The 16,646-nt window shown below is 37.5% G+C and overlaps 2 protein-coding genes across 12 annotated transcripts in view; one reads left to right on the forward strand and one right to left on the reverse strand.

Moving 5' to 3' along the window:
* Nucleotides 1–13,837, reverse strand: part of LOC136343174 (leucine-rich repeat-containing protein 27-like) — a 77,238-nt gene extending 63,401 nt beyond the window's left edge. The window contains exon 1 of the mRNA XM_066289716.1: nt 13,811–13,837. The gene's annotated coding sequence lies outside the window, so the exon portion shown is untranslated. The remainder of the gene's footprint in view (nt 1–13,810) is intronic.
* Nucleotides 1–16,646, forward strand: part of LOC136343171 (uncharacterized) — an 83,188-nt gene that overhangs the window by 17,517 nt on the left and 49,025 nt on the right. The window lies entirely within an intron of this gene.

The following is a 16,646-nucleotide window of genomic DNA, read 5'->3' on the forward strand; positions in this document are numbered from 1 at the left end:
ATCCGAAAATACAATTCTAGAAGAAATCTGTTATTTTGAACACCTTTTTCTGGCACCAATTCAGAAAATTCCATGTTGAAATGAAAAGTCTTCAGGCGTCGACTCTTGGGTAAAGGGAAATTTTTCACGTTTTAAAAGATCCCTTACTGATTTTGCAGATACATCAAATTCATTAGCAGTTTGCTGGTAGATTGTATGAGGTTTTCATCGATAGATAAAAGGATGTCTAGTGCTTTTCGCTACTAGTTCCTGTTCGAAGTTCTCCACATTTTGCAGCTGCTTGCATCCTTCCAGTTTGATTAAATTTTTTTGTTATTAAACCGACAATCTATACTTTTATCAATAGGTCCGCCCAGGTATTTCTTATTAAATACGAGAAATACTTATTCGGAAATGCCTTTGCGGTGTTCACAACTCAAAAAGAAAAAAAAATTAATTTTTTGCTTTTCAGTTAAATGATGCCACTTTTCGATATTCTAACTGTGGCAGAGGCCTAATAACCGAACTCAGCTACCTGTGATTTCCATGGAAACCAAAATGTTTTGTATCTAAAAAATTTTTTACATTGAAAACGATTGGGAATTTCTGCGTCTTGTTGTAATTTTTTTACCCTCGTTCAAAGTGAAATAAGAATGGATTATCTGTCTGGGAAGCACAGACTGAAATTTTCAGTCTTGTTAGAACATAGACTTTATTGTATCTATTTAGGAAAACTGTATATACAATTTTGCTTCCGAGAACACCGTTGTATCCTCCATTGCATTAACATTTATTTTACGTACTGCGATGGGTACCTTTCCATTTGAGAAATAAAAAGCTAGCAGGGGTAGCTGCATTGGGGTAAAAAACTTGATCATCCAGAATAATGCATTAAATGCATTTTTAAAAATGAAAAAATTTTAACTTTTAACGACACACCAGGCTGTGAAGCGCCACTTTTAATTCTTAAGGAGGAAAGCGAAGAGTTTCTGAATCAGTGCAAATTTAATAAATAACATAAGCAGCAGGAAAAGTATTTTTTACTTTTTACTTACTTTTTATTTTTACTCTCTGAGAGTAAAAATTAGGAAGAAAAATACCATATAAAAATAAAAGAGAATTTTAATTGTTAATTAGTACCAATCGGAAAAACATTATGTGTTTTACCTGGCAAAAAAGCAAATTCGTTTACTTCAGAGTGGAATCGAAGGCGAGCAGCTGCGGTAGTAAATTTGCCACTTTCTCTACTTGCGCTGCAAGTAACCATTTTAGTATCCTCTAACAGTAGCAAAGAAAAGAGCATTCGCACCAAAATCTAACAAAAAATTGCAAACTCTCACTTTTTAGAATAGAGCATCCTGCATGTTGCTTTGCGGTATAAGAGATTTCTTCCCTGCAATTTAAAAGAGATAATTTGAAGTATTTACTCTAACCGCCTTTGGAATAATGGAGTCTAAACCTTGGATTTCGAACTGAAATTCAGATTATGATTGCCTTGGGCATTTAAAGCTTTGATTTACTCCCAGCGTATTATTATGAAGAGTATTATGCTAAATAACCGAAACTTTACATAATAATTGAAACTCTTTAGTTTTCAAGGAAATTTTCATCAATTTAAGTCTCGAGAACTCAACCCTCATCCTAAAGATTGAAATACCAACGAGGAAGGTAAAGGCGTCGGATCATAAAAAGGAAAGTTCGTGGTCTTTTTCCGGCTTCCAAACAGCATCAAGATCCATCTTCAAATCATCAAATTACTTTCCATGCTTCGAGTTGGATTTCCAGTGGATTTTAGACGACTCGTTTTCCAATACTTGCAGGGGAGCGAGTTGGAGATGAAATAATATTTGAATGTTTCCAGACAAAACTCGACGTGTGCCCCGAGCACATAAGTAATAGAAAAATATAATTGTATCTCCACTCCGTATTTCGAGAAACGAGTTCGACTTCAAACCGAACAAACCGAAACAGTTCGAGATTCTGGCGACCTAAAATCGGCACATTTTATCTGTTTTGGAAGCATGGAATGTGCCAGAGTTCGACGTGTTAGGGGATACCCTAAAACTCGCCGGTTTGCAGGGTGTTCCCGAACTATCTAGCCAAACTCCAGGAGGTAGCTCTACACATCAAATGCGACCAAAAATTCAAGGTGGGGAATTTCGGAAAACTCAACCTGCTTTAATGAAACGATTTTTTTTTTTTGAAAGCTCGTCGCGTCTTGTAATCTAAACGATTCCGAATCTTTCTTCGTATTGCTGCCATAAAACTTCCAATGCTACTCTGGGAAATCCCCGCAAATTTACTGTTTTAAACGGCCACTGGAAGTTCACCTTATTTGCACTTTTATGACTTTTCATAGGCCTGAATTGAAAACTTTTTAAATCCTTTTTATTTGTTTAATCTCTAACTCTCCATTGGTCCAAAGGATTCCCCGCCTTATACCATTTCAAACTTCACGAAAAACATTTACAACCAACCGCTTTTCTGCCGTGATGGTTGGGTTTACTTCACTTTTGAAGGTGTGGAGGGGGTGTCCGTTATTCAAAAAACCACTAGCGAAGAGAAAAAGTTTATTTCAAAAAATTTAAAAGCATTTTAAGCATAATACTATTGCGAAACATTACATAGGGAATGACGTTGTGGCAAGTCCGGACGAGTCAACTTAGTCTAAGACGTATTGTCATGGAAACGATAGGAAAACTTGAGTTTTTTCTTTGTGAAGAGCTTTAGGACTTTTAGCAAGGAATCTTCCTTTTTTCTGAAGTTTAATTAGTGGAGTTGTGTGAAAGGAGTTTACGCAGTAATGAGAAATATTCAGACTTTATTTTTGTGTATTCTTTTTCGATTGGTAAATCACAGGAAGCAGTAAAGGAGTACGCTAACCGCTTTTCGCACAGAGGAGTGCCAAATCGTCGTACCTGCCAATCGTGCTTTCGACGACTTCCTGACCCTGGATCGGTACGTCCACAACAAAAACAAATTGGCCTTTACCCCCATCGATAATGATGGCCGTTTCCTACCAGCCGTAGAAGAAGACCCATCTACAAGTACTCGCCGCATTCCTGCCAGATTGAGAATATATATTCGAAGATAACTGTTCACAGGGTTCTACGAAGAAACGGTTTACGTCCTTACCACTTGTCCTCATTACAACATTTGCGTGAAATCGGTAATAAGAATAGAATTAGATTCTGCAGGTGATATGTGTAATAAATCAATATGCATAATACTGTTCAAAGTTTTGCTCGCCACATTTTATGGACCCGTGAAGCTAGCTCCACGCAATGTGGTATGATAAATTTACATAACTCACATATTTGGTCCGATAACAACCCACATGCTACAACGGTCACTTCCTATCGGCACCAGTTGCGTTTAAATGTTGGGTTGGGGGTTGTTAGGAACACAAATTATTGGTACAGCATTCAGACCAAATAATTTTAATTCCGCAACATTCCTGGATTTAATGGAGGGGAATTTGAAGGAATTGTTCGACGATATTCCGTTAAACACGAGACTGAATATGTGTTACCTAATGGACGGATGCCCGGCGCACAGCGAAAGATACATAAGCGAACGGCCACTGTGAAGACAGATGGATAAGCCGATTCGGTTCGCAACGTTGGCCAGCCAGAAGTCCCGATCTAACACATCTCGACTTTTACTTATTTGGGGTACGTCGAAAATACTCGTGCACAAAGATAATGTGGATACAGTTGAAGAACTCGAACAAAGGATACGTGCAGGTTGTGCCTAAATAGGCGAGAGAAGGGGAGATATCGGTCGCGCCATTTGGGCCATTTCTCGGAGGTGTAGGTTGTGTTTGTGTCAACGAGGAGGTAATTTTGAGTATTATTTGTAACATGTGAGATCAAATTTAAACCGTTTTTCAAGTTTTGCAAATACAATTTTTCTCTGTGCAAGTGAATTTCAATGACTGACACCTCCCCCACCCTTTTACAAGCTGGGTAATCTCAAGGAACGGTACCACGATGGAAAGGTACTCACTTGTGGACGTTCTTCATGGAGCGTAAAATGATACAATATGGGGATTTTTTTTGAGGCAATGACCAGTTCGAAATCGAACGTGAAGAAATGAATAAAAACGTTTAACACCTCTGAAAAGTCAACAAGGTGCGTACAAGACGAACTCGCAATAGTTGTTTAAAAATGGGAACTTCAAGTGACTTCCCAACGGTACTTTTGGAACAGACCCGGCTGAGTTTTCCGAAATTCTCAATCCCGCATATTTGGTAGCACTTGACGTGTAGAACCACCACCCGGAGTTTGGCTAAATAGCTTAGAGACGTCTCGTATAGGTCAAGTTGTAGGGCCCAGCTTAAATCGATACAGATAGCTCCTGTTGGATCCGAAACTTTATTCAAGTCTTGAAATGCTTGCGAAGGGACATTGCCTTTCGGCTTCTCCCGACGAAAAGTTAAAAAATTGCCTGCAGTTAGGACCATCAAGGGTTTGTCAACCCCTTTTCATTTTCAAGACGTCCCCGACGAGACGTAATAAAATGTCCGCGTTTTTTTTTTAATGACGATCGTTTTTTTTTTTTTTTTGAGTTATTCGCGACGGGACGACTCAATTTGGTGAAGAAATTGCGTCAACTCTTAATGAGAAAATGCTTCGCGTTAATCAGCAGTAAATTTTCAAAAAAATTGCGTTTAATTTCACTTTTTCGTTTCAAAAAGGTTTGATTTAGTTGAAGTTCAAAAGGATGTGAGTTGTCCGGATGAAGTCGCGTGAAAAACTGCGAAATCACCTTTTTTTGATATAGAAACTATTAAATTTGACCCCATTTTACGTCCTGAAATTTTTGCGGTTTCCTACTGACTTATCTCTCCCAAAGTTGTGAATTATATGTTCAATTTACAAACTTTCTTATCTCCAGAGTTTTTTCGCATCTGTAACGGTTTTCGAGCTCGCCGAGGAGGTATCAAGCAACGAATGTGATTATCGCGTTGGTTTTCGAATATTTGCAAATTGAGGAAAATTTGTGGCGTTTTCGATGTTGCCTAACCGGAAACGGTTGCAAATGGAGGAGACAGAGTTTTTTCGAACAAAATTTCAAAAAATATTTTGGAAAAAAGCAGTGGCTCACCACCGAAAAGTTTTTGGTCTAAAAGGCCTTGGGGGAATCCAGTTATGCGAGCCTAAAAATAGGTTGAGCTCCAAATTCAAATCCGTAAATAATCCGAGATCTCTAGGAGATAAAAACGAAGTCAAAATTGGAACTTTATCGCCTTACTGCCCAAAAGAAGATCGCTAGAAATGGTATAAATTCTCTCATTGCTATGGTTTATAGCGGAAATCTACAAAAGTTGACGGATATGGCAGTAAACATTCTGTAAGTTCATTGAGTTGTCGGAACGAATATCTCATAGACTCAAACCAGTTTGTTGACTATGGAAAATGCACATTAAAGGCCCCAAACACTGCAGCTTTTTTGAAAAATTGCGATAAAATGGCGAACGTGCACTCCTTTAATCTACTCCGAAGGACTTAATTTGAAGGTTGTCGACTAACAATTGACTCATTAGCCATAAGGTAACATCGAAACTATTCGTGCTATCATTAGGCCAAAGAAAGCCTTCCTTCATCAAAAGCTCTCCTTAAGCTCCACCTCCTATTAAAAGGCATTGTCCTCTGCTTTAACAGCTTTATTTCAAGCCATTCTGATGGGATTATGCAGTTTCTCCTTGTAGGCAACAGCCGTTTTCCACCTGAAATACCTGCTACATCTTTAAGCCTTATGAAATTCAATAAGTTGGCTTACATGACAATTTTCGATATAAAGAAAGCTGAAAGAAAAATAAAGGCTAAGCAAGGATGGGGGTGAACTCGGATATTCTTTTAGTGTTTTCCTTTGTGTTTAGAATTCGTCATGTGCCCTCTTGGCTTTTATAAAATAGGATTTTTCGCAACGAGGCATTACGGAAATGCATTCTAGAGACTTGCTGCTTTGCGAGTCATTTCAGGTTCATATTTCTTTTTTCTTTTTTTTTCTTTTTTTTTTTTCTTTGTTTGAAATTGGTTTTCTCGGCAGAAAAGAAATTATTAGCTAATTCCTAACCCCGTTTGGAAATTGAGAAATTTTTCATACAAAACCCTATCGATGTTCACGTCAATTTAGCCATAAATGCCGGCATCAATCGCCAACTTTAAGTTTCTGAAATTCAATCTGCTAGCTTAAAATAAATCCCGTCAAAGTGTGGCGGAAACGCGAGAAGGGCCAATTTCAACCGAAGAATTTTAGGTGAGAAAAACAAAGAATGGAGTAAAACTATTGACGAACTGGAGCAGAAACCGCACACCATGGGCAGGACCCTAAAGTGGCTCCGATTTGGGAAATTTTCAATATCAAAATTTCCATACTTCTTCGAAATAATCTAAAGTAACCATTTTTGTAGAGGATGAAGTGCATGCTTGAAGTACTAACCAGAGCCCTTTGATGTTGTCGGTGGTATTCTACCTCCGAGTGTGCGGATTAGCCCTAAGTAAGCTTATCAGCCATATAAGGTATATCTTATCCAAGAGCTTTGGTAGATGACTGCGACAGACATTTAAAATTTTCTGAGAAAATGACGAGATGGTGTGACGAAAATAACGGGTTTTCACTTAACATATTCTTTTCGGAGGAAGCTAATTGTCATTTAAATGGAATAGTTCACTGGTTAGCAGGCGCAATTACTGCTCCTGGATTCAGCAACGTCCATACTGGATATGCGATGCTCATACACAGCGCACTCGGAAAGTAAATATACCGGTTGGTATCATTAACCACCGAATCTTACAGTCGTGCCTTTTTGAAGAAAACCTTGTAGCTGAACAAGGCTCGTAGCTGAACGCTACTTAGATATTTTAATTTTTAAAATTGTGCTTGCGTTGGCTATTCCCAACGAAGTAGATCCAGATATACCACTGGCTCAATTTCGATTCACCGAAACGGTGCTTCCCCATTTTTGATGTTAATGTCAGAGGATATCTTGATGAAATGTTTGCGGATCGCTGAATTGGATAACGTGACACAGTTGAATGGCCACCCAGATTCTCAGACTTAACACTAATAGATTACTTTTTTTCAGAATATATGAAGACTGAAGTTTATCGAAATATGCCGGCTAATATTGAAAATCTAAAAACCAAAATTAGAGTGGATTCAAGTAACGTGCAAGCCTTGTCTTCCAAGTCCGTACCTAACCCGAACTAACCTTTTTTTACTTTTTTATAGAAGTAGCTTTTTTACCCAAAACAGTTCGTTGGTAGTAAAATTTTAGTCGGTGTGGGAATGTGGGACTGACGCACACATGCGCACTGCTCACTAACACAGTAAAACCTATTTTCTGTCTTAACCCGAGATATCCTTCTTGGGACCGCCAGATTAGCATTATCTCGAGGGGAGGTTAATTTAATGTTTCGCCTCCTTACTTGTTCTGAGTCCCTTAATGTATTTATTTGCTTCAATTTAAACCTTCAAACTAGCCTACACTAGCTCGAATTGTTGCGGTAAACCACGGAAAGTACCGATGATACTTTCAGGCGGTGAAGGTCATGAGAACAAAGATACTCAGAACCGTGATATAAAGACAAGAATTGGTTATATCCAGATTGCGGAGATTCCTCTGCCAACGCCAGTTAAATAACAAAAAGGGCGGCGTTCTCAAAAGCCGGTTAAATCCACATTCCACACATTTCACTCTCAAGTTTTTGAAGCCGGTTAAAGGGGAAATTCCTAAATAAATTGGTCAGTGGGTCACTGCAAGTTAGACAGAGTACGAAAATGTTGAGATGACAACGGACGTAGAACGTCGATGACAGTGACAATGACAGCAATACATATATATCCTACCTCGTCTCCGGTTGCCAGGTCGTGTGACTCAGAGAGAGAGACGAAATGTTTGGAATCTTTTTTCTAGATGTTTTTCTTTTGTTTACTTCATCATAACCTCAGAAATATATGCTTTGGTTTTAGCTAGTAGATTATCGTTGTTGCGTTACTTGTCTCCTCTGGTTTCGAAGAAAGGGCACCGTTCTTTCCGACCGCGAGCAAGCACTTTCAGAGCCAGATCCAGAATAATGTAATTACCGAACCAAATTTTATTGTTGTCTCGCTAATAACGGTTCACATTCTGAGCACTTAATAAAATGAATTATTTGATTTCAATAAGCTATTTGCACTAGTATACGTTTTTCCTTTTAACTTCCGATTCCATTAAACGATTTCACTTTTCCGGGTACAGTTACATAGTAAACTAAGTCCTGCTTGTGAGGATTTGCAGCTCGATGGGGGCGCCATTTGAAATACGAAATTAAGGGTAGCTGGAGGAGCCTGATACAATTTTCTCTAATGTCAAAGTAACCGTCCCCCTAAATATCCAAATGGGCGGTTTTTTTGTAATTTTTCTAAAATTTTCTTCCCAATCAAGAGATATTTCCAGTGGTTCGTTTCGAAATAAACGCCGTGTATGAAAGTTTTGACTGGGTAATCATGACGTATGTTTCTTACGGGAGAATCTTGTGCGTTTCTACATGTTTTTGCAAATAACTGGAAAATGTAGCAAATGTTGAAATGATACAAGAGGACGAACAACTTTCTAAATTCAACAATATTAATGTAAGATGTAAACTGTTGTATAAAGGTTGATTGTTCTCCTCGCCCTGTATTTTCTATAAAGAATTGGCGAAGGCTCAAAACGCTTGAATTGAATATTATTTTGCTAACAAAATGCAATCTTCATAGCAAAATATTTGATTGCGTACCTTTTTTGGTGTCTTTTATATTTTTGATTTAATGAGCTTTTGTATGTAACATTCAAGCTTTCTCATTTAAAATTAAAAAAAAAATCATTTATTTCCGGTTTAACCGTAACATCCGCCATTTTGAACATATTTTGCTCAATAACCTCATGACATCCTGCAACACTGTGAGAAACGCCCTGTAAAACAATATACACGGTGTCTCTAAAAGGTCTGTACAAATTTCTGCCACGTGCCACGGGAACATAACGATTTAACCCAATTTACGTTAGTCCAAAAATCGACGATTTTCAAAATACAGGACGTCAAAGTGAAAATGAAAAAAATCATAATAATTTCGTTTCTAATGGTACTATCTGATCAAATGTCGCATCGAAGGGTTATTAGGAACGAGAAATCACAACCCGCTTCCATTTCCAATGCATATTGTAGAGGACGTTGCCGGCGCTAGGCGAGCTCTCTTTAAAGGGGCATAACTTTTTTATCACCCGGTATAAAAATTATTTATGTCTAAATTTGTGTTTTCCTACATGTTCTATCGAAAAAAGTTCGTCGCATGTGTTGGAAAATAACTTTAAAGCTCATATTTATTCGCGCAGTTGAAACGAAAAAAAAATAAAAATATTCAATTTTTATTATTTTTTAAATATTCATGTTTTCATTTGAGTACGCCAATTTTTATTATTTACTTTGTCGTATTGTACGAGTGCCCTTTAAAGTTATTTTTCGTGACGTGCACCAAACTTTAAATTTCAAATAACTCAAGTTGCAATGCCCGTAAATATTTGTGCCAAGATAGGTTTTCTTCACAAAACAAATAGGAAAACACCAATTTAGTCATAAACAAATTTTATACTGAATGTTAAACAAGTTATGCCCCTTTAAATGGGGCTCGCCTAGCGCTGACGGCGCCCTTTACAATGTCCATTGAAAATGTAAATAGATTCTGATTTCTCGCCCCCGAAACCCCCTCCCGACGCGCCATTTTGTTTACAAAGTACCATTACAAACGAAGTAATTAATTTTTTTCCGTTTTCTAATTTTCTCTTCGTCCTCCGGTATTTTTGAAATCCTCCACTTTTGGACTAAGGTAGGTTGGCTTAAATCGTAACGTTTTTTCCTCAGGAATCTGTGGATATACGTTGTACAGACCTTGTAGAGACATGTATGTATATTGGTCTAAATACAAGTCTGTTTCTACATCAGTTTTGCCCGACATACTTTTGGCCCCATAGAAAGTGGTTTCGTTATCCTCTGCGCCAAGTTTGCCCTGATAGGAGTACAATCTGAGTAAAAAACATTTTATCTCGACAACCCTTTCATCATCCCTAATCTTGATAAGCAAACTAGGTCAAGTACACCCTCGAAATTTATACCAAAGTTGACGTCAATGGCCTGATTAATTACACGCCTATTTTGCATAATAAATTAATTCCGATGTCTCCAAAAAACTGCCGCTATTTCTCCCGTTTCGAGAGGTCGAATTGTTTCGAGAGCAAGTTCCTTGGAAAGGGATGGAAATAAATTCCCCTGGAAAAAACGGTTTGTTTTGTGGTAGAACCGACATTTTATTTTTCCTTATCTGTCAAAACTGATGTCCTTTACTGTCGCCTGGAGGATAAAGTCCTTTCTACGGTAATGGCCATCTAAAAAAAAAAAAAAAAAGACCAATTTTTAAGAACGAGGATTTAGCCAATCCGTTTTTGACCTACTTTTTCTGTGAGTGGTGACCAGAGATAGTATATTTGTGCTTTAGCTGCCGTTTGAATTATTGTTTAGTGTTAAAAATTTACGAAATTCACCCCGATTAGGCCATTTGACGTAGGAAAAAAGCTCCAACAGTCGCCCTTTTTCCTTAAGCTCGTATTCTATGCAATTACGAAGGGTAATATAATCATCGTTTGAACTCGTCAGCAAAAATGAGCTCTCACTTCTGCACAATTTGGACCAAATTTCCTGCCATGATCGCCGAAAACTGTGTCAACTTATTGCGATTACTGGGAGTCTCTTTTAAAATTTGCAGTGTGAGTTACCGCAAATTGCGTTTTCTCTTTTGCATATGGTAATTTCTCGGTTGAAACCCTGCACAATGAAAACTTATTATTGCTTTTCATAGGTCGTTTTTACGGATAATTAGCTTTTTTCGCAGTGTCGAACAATTTTTCCATGAAAATCATAAAAAAAAAATAACAAGTGTCGTTACATTTAATGCATATGGGGCGTTATTTCAGTACATGGTCAAACTTCACGGGATGATCCTTTTAGGAATTCTAAGACGAAAAGGTTACACATACATAGGGCCGACAATATATCGCTTTCACGATACAGGGCGTCAAATTAAAAAAAAAAAAAAATTGTACAAATTTTAATAATCCTTTAGTCGACTTTGTTGAAATTTAGCAGTGCTATGGTTATTAGTGTCATTTGTGCGTCACTGCATTTTTTCGAAACTTTTGTATTTTTTCACATTAAGCACAGTCGTGGCCACCCAGGCCACCGGATTTGAACCCATTAGACTTTTCCTCTTAGGGGCCTGCAAAGTTCTTCGTTTATAGAACTCCGGTCAACACTGAAAAAGAATGAATCTAACAGCTGTGGGATTCATGTAATCAAATAAGATACGCCGGGAACATTTCCACGTGTTCAGTAAGGGATGTTAAGCCGAACTAATGTTTGCACCGAAGCTAAATGACATTTTAAACAACTGTTGTACGTTTCATGTTAATTAATCGCATATGTTTTAACTAAAAAATTGCATAACACTTGTTTAAATGTAATTTTAATAAAGTGTTTTTCTTCTTTACTTTTTTTTTTAATTTCCGTCGTTACCCCTGTGCATGCCACTGGCACAAGGAGACAAAGAATTTATAGCCTGAAAGATTCCTCAATGTTATATTAAAAACTTTCAAAAAGTTTCAACGTCGTATTAGTTTGCACCCTCTCGTAATCTAGCAGTTTTTTACATGTAACGATAAAAAAAAAAAACTTTAACACCCTGTATCTTGACAACGAATCATTACCGGACCTACATTTACATAAAATGCTCCATTTAGAACCACGCAAAGGATCGCCCCTTGATGTGTGGCCCCGCACTTAAACAACACCCTGTACATTTAAATTTATTCCTTCTGCGTACAAAATAATTTAAAACAGCCATAAAAGTTTAATTTAGATGAGCACGTTATATGTGATATTTTAATATAAACCGAGGACTGAGAAATTGGAACAAATTCAATGAAATTTGTATAGAGCGAAAAAGAATTAGTATTTTATTGGACGAGCCTGTAATGAAAGTCATTATCCCCGATGGAGAACTTTGTGCCAAGAGCGAATCATATAGCGTAATTCCCCTGAAGGGATAGTTTTCATTACGTGATAGCAGAATACCGTACAAAATCCACGAATAAAATGTATTTTCCGCGAGTTAGCTAAAAATCGCATTTAACTAATTTTGTTAGAAGCACCAATTTTTACATAAACGATACATAAGCAGTAAATAAACGGGTCTTAATTAAACCAGCTTTTCTTTGTTTTTCAAGGATATTTTTACCGCCTGATTTGTATCTGGGGCTTCGTTGATTTACACATAATTTGTATTGTAAACAATTTTAATTAATTAATAATAAAATCTACGTAATTGATGTTTCGCGCAATCGCTCACCATTGCCGCGTCGTTAAGTACTGATAAGTGTTCAGATGGACAAATAAGGTGACAGTTTTTGAAGTTAATACCGATGGTTAAACGAGTCTTATTCCATAACTTAATTAACGACTGCAATCAATAACAACACTGTGGTAAGGGCAGTTCTACAAATACAGAACCAGATACAGTTCAGATTTATGCCATTTCCTTTCTATTCCTTTGAAGTTCTATTTTCAGTACATAGAAGTTATATATTTCTTCATTGAGTTCATGAATACATAATTATGTTATCATTCACGCTAAAGAATGACATTATCAATTGCAAAACACAGCGCCCAGTGTAGTGTTTTTTACAGTGCACACTACTATGGACCAAAGACCAGGGTATTAAATACTAAATCGATTATGACGCATGCGCAATAAAAATTCATTATTTAGTATGCAGGAAACGGGTCTTCCCCAATTTGTTACTAACAATTGATATATTTATATTGCAAAAGAGGACGTCATGTCGTGTCTGCGGTTCGTCAGAATTTGTGCATTTCACAATCAAATTTGACGTGTCCAATAGATTCTTTTTGTTTTCTCCTTCTAGATTAAACCAAATTTTTTTGAGATTTAAGCATTGAAATTTATTTGAGCATGGCTTGAACGATCACGCCGCTTACCCTGAACCGTCTTCAAGGCTCAGCAGAAAACTAGTTTGGCTCCATTTCGCTTAATAACTTTGCACGATTTATGTAAAATAATATCTAATTAATATGAAATTAAAAAAAAAAACGCTCATTAGGCGGTAAAGGAACTGGAAATTAAGCAAAATAACTGCAACATGTAGGAAATTGGTTTCATGCCATTTAGTTGCAAACTCCCAAATTCACGGGCCAATGCTCATACATTTAAATTAAAATTATATTTCGTCTTTGAACAAAATATCTGACAATATAAAATGATCAAAATATCCGGCACGTGTCAAAGAACCGTTTATTTCCGATATACAGTGCGTGGAAAGTTAGTTTCTGAGGACGAGTTTTAATAGAAATTAATACATTTTTCAGTTTTTCATAACTTTCTCCACCCTTCGAGAAACCCCATGAGGAAATAAATAAATTCGTTTTTTGCACTTTGTGGCACAATTGACTAGCGAAAATGATAAATCTGAGTATCTTCAAGCAAAAAGTAAAAACAATTTCCAGCAAGTTTTCAAATTGGCGTTAACGAATAACTGTCAGGGGCACACTAAAGTAACTGTTTTAATTAATTTTAATCATGAAGTGCGCTTAATCATTGTGATAATATTTATAAAAAAGTTACACCATTTAAACTTTCCTGAAATAAAAGTTTTTTCGTCGAAACTTTTCAGAACAATAACAGTGAGTTTCTAGCAATATTCGAAGCTTCATGCAAAAATCACTCCTGGCTTACCTCTTGAGATAAAATAATTCAGTTGGGGTAAAACAATTAAGGTAAAGCACCCATTGAAAACATAATAAATCCATCAGTAACTCCAACTAGATTTGACGTTCCTCGATACAACTCGTCACGACTTAAATCTGAATCCATTCGACTAAACAACACATGACTTCTCAGGACACGACGCAACTTCGACCTAAATCGCCTCGACCGAACGCGATGTGACCTGTCGGGACTCGACACGACTTCGACCTAAATCGCCTCGACTGAACGCGATGTGACCTGTCGAGACTCGACACGACTTCGATTTGAATTCTCTCAACCAGATACCATGTGATTTCTCACGACTCAACGCAACTGGGGCTAAAACCGATTTGACTAGACATCGTGTGACTCCGCACGACTCGCTGCGACTTGGTCAAGATTTTAACTGGGCTCGACTGGATTTCGATCCGACGGAGCTAATATCGACTTTTTGATTATCTGCGAGGAAAATCTAAATGAGCCTGTCGTTCTGTCGCGTCCTGGATGAGACACCCTGTAGAAAATTCGTTAATTTATAATTTTTCTTTACGCGTTACCGAAATTTTAATTATAATCCATCATCGGGAATTTGTTCTTCTGGTTATTTGATAGGAAATCTGAGCCTAATTGGAAGAGCGATAATTTTCTCTTGCTAGTAGTCGATGTTTTGTAATACTTTAATTAATAAAACCGTTAATTACGCTTCTTGCCTCGCAATTAAATTCGAAACCTTCCGACGGCCATTTACTTGAATAACGGGCGACTTACCTTGCAGCAGGGGGTAAATGATGACAAACATCCAACACTGATAATAGATAACAGATGAATTAGTCCCGGACATGCTTCTGATATTTCATCTCCTTCTTGAGATTTTTCGCTTTATTTCCAGAACTGGAACGTTACTTACTGCGATTCTAGTTCAGAATTCTCCCCCGAACTACGTTCGTAAATCTTAAACTCGAATAATTTAAAAACCTGCTGACCTATTTGAAAATCTTCCATAGTAACTTTCGTTCTGGGTCCATGGAATACAAAGAGCGGAGATAAATTAAACAAGCTTCGAGGTAATATTTCCTGCTATGTTACTAGCCAGCCCTGTCGATCTATAATTATTCACTGAATTCCTGTACACCTACCAATTACAAATGACTCATTTCAGCATGAAAACCTGTTAAGCTTAAGCAGCTTTACGCGAAACGAGGCGGTAGAAATGTTAGCGCGCTTACACTTTTCGTATCGTAATTCTAATGGCCGAAAAGGCGAATGCGTAATAAATACCTTGTTTATACAGCGATAAAATTATGCCTTCCTGTCGGGCACAAAAGGAGAATGCAATACAATAAATCATGCTTTGTTACTCGAGAAACCCTTTTAAAATTACCGCGGGCTCAATTCTGCCTAACAAAATAGCCCGCCTGAAAACTCTTAAAGGAAAAACGAGTCCAGAACACGCAACTTCAATACCATCCATGTAGAAGTGGAAAGTTCTGCTAAGTGCCCTTTTGTAAGAATCTTTTGCGTGCAAGTGATGTCGGGAGCATATATTTTTCGATTTTCCACGTTGGATTTCTGACGGACTCTGTTTTGTGAGATATCGCAGCAGCAATTCGGCTCGTCGCCAATAAAGATAAAAAAAGAGAATAAAACCTCTGAACATCTCTCATATCGAAGAAATTACGGAACGACTGACGTATGTGACGCAAATGACAGTGACAGTCGACACCCATGACAGGCAAAAAACATAATTATATTCCGTGTTGGATTTTTGACTGACTCTCCTCTGTGAAATGTTGCAGCAGCAACAGTTTGGCCTGTCGCTAATAAAGACCTACATATATCCCTAAAACATCTTTCATGTCGAAGAAATTACGGAATGACTGACGTATGTGACGCAAATGACAGTGACAGTCGACACCCACGACAGGCAAAAAACATAATTATATTCCGTGTTGGATTTTTGACTGATCGCCCCCCCCCCCGTGGAATATTGCAGAAGCAATTTGGCTTCTCTACGATGAACACGTACGAGATGTAATCTCTAAGGCATCTGTCATATTGAATTTGTTCGGGTATTCTTTAATTTCCCTGCGAACTTCAATAATGACCGAATGAGTGGCGTATTTGACGTAATTGCCAGCGAGAGAACTTGACTGAAAATTTACCGAACGATTGCACGGAGAAATGAAATATTTTCCATTGTTTCAAATGAAATAAGAAGTGCCGGGTAATGAGACCGATTTCTTCATTATGTAAATATTTTATCTCGGACTTTTGAGTGATCTTCCCTTGATGAATATCGTGAAAGTAATTTGGCTTATCTCTGATAAAAAAGTGCCTATATCTCCAAAACGTCTGAGGAGGCGAAGATAAAAGCACGGGTAATAAATAACACATCCGTAAAGGATTCTTATTATCCCATTTTCTCTGGGGCAATTTCTTGTAAAATATCTATCTCTCGTGGGACATTTATTTCATTGGGTTTACTAACGTGGACGTATTATTTTAGCTGTTTTGATGGTGGTGAGATACTATCCTTTTGAGGAGATCAAAAAATATTCATCTTTGAGAGCAGCAGCTCTCGGGAAGATAAATATGAGGAGTTCGCTTCGCCCGTCTAAAAACGCGATAGAGAAAAGAACTTCCCGCCCCCACGTAACTTTGTAAGCGCAGTTTTAAGCGGCCAAATGATTCACATAAAACCGCGAATCCGCAATTTTGTTAACAAGAGATTTACTATTTCACTCATAAAATATTTTAATATCCGGTTAGAATTATATAGGGCCGCTAGGTTCAAAGTAATAAAAGCCCTTTTCCGTAATCGTAA

This window comes from Euwallacea fornicatus, chromosome 13, assembly GCF_040115645.1.
Source record: "Euwallacea fornicatus isolate EFF26 chromosome 13, ASM4011564v1, whole genome shotgun sequence".
Taxonomy (NCBI): Eukaryota; Metazoa; Arthropoda; class Insecta; order Coleoptera; family Curculionidae; genus Euwallacea; species Euwallacea fornicatus.